Raw genomic sequence first — 1,066 nt, 5'->3', positions numbered from 1 at the left:
GTCCCCAAGTGTTTCTGCCAAGAGGAAATGTGGCAGGGGCATGTAAACTATTAGTCCTATTAGTGTTGTTAATGTGCATTAACAACAGGGGAGGGACGGTGGCTCAGTGGTAGAGCATCTCCTTGGGAAGGAGAAGGTCCCAGGTTCAATCCCCGGCATCTCCAACTAAAAAAGGGTCCAGGCAAATAGGCATGAAAAACCTCAGCTGTTCAAGGGGAGGGACGGTGGCTCAGTGGTAGAGCATCTGCTTGGGAAGCAGAAGGTCCCAGGTTCAATCCCCGGCATCTCCAACTAAAAAAGGGTCCAGGCAAATAGGCATGAAAAACCTCAGCTGTTCAAGGGGAGGGACGGTGGCTCAGTGGTAGAGCATCTGCTTCGGAAGCAGAAGGTCCCAGGTTCAATCCCTGGCATCTCCAAAAAAGGGTCCAGGCAAATAGGTGTGAAAAACCTCAGCTTGAGACCCTGGAGAGCCGCTGCCAGTCTGAGTAGACAATACTGACTTTGATGGACCAAAGGTCTGATTCAGTATAAGGCAGCTTCATATGTTCATTGCTGTCACTGCTACTACTAGTAGTATTGTACTACAAGTAGTGTCACTGTTACTATTAGTAGTAGTACTGTACTGCTAGTATTGTACGACAAGTATTGTACTACTAGTAGTATTGTGCTACAAGTAGTGCCACTGCTACTAGTAGTAGTATTGCACTGCTAGTATTGTACTACTAGCAGTATTGTACTACATTGCTGTTACTGCTACTACCAGTAGCATTGTACTACAAGTAGTCAGTGCTACTACTGGTAGTATTATACTACAAGTAGTACTAGTATTTTACTAGTAGTATTGTACAACAAAATGTACATTGCTGTCACTGCTACTAGTAGCAATATTCAACTACAAGCAGTGTCACTGCTACTATTAGTAGTAGTGTTGTACTACAAGTATTGTTCTACTAGTGGTGCTGTACTGCAAGTACATTGCTGTCACTGCTACTACTAGTAGTATTCAACTACAAACAGTATCACTCCTACTACTGGTAGTATTGTACTACAAGTAGCACTAGTATTG

General features: G+C 43.8%; 1 non-coding gene across 1 annotated transcript; it reads left to right on the top strand.

Moving 5' to 3' along the window:
* The first annotated feature begins 349 nt into the window (after positions 1–349).
* TRNAP-CGG (transfer RNA proline (anticodon CGG)) lies at positions 350–416 on the top strand. The gene has a single exon. It is a non-coding gene; the product is annotated as a tRNA-Pro (tRNA).
* The last annotated feature ends 650 nt before the right edge of the window (positions 417–1,066 follow it).

The sequence above is a fragment of the Heteronotia binoei genome, chromosome 4 (assembly GCF_032191835.1).
Source record: "Heteronotia binoei isolate CCM8104 ecotype False Entrance Well chromosome 4, APGP_CSIRO_Hbin_v1, whole genome shotgun sequence".
Taxonomy (NCBI): Eukaryota; Metazoa; Chordata; class Lepidosauria; order Squamata; family Gekkonidae; genus Heteronotia; species Heteronotia binoei.
Note: the sequence above shows the minus strand (reverse complement) of the source record. Positions and strands in the feature narration are given on the sequence as shown.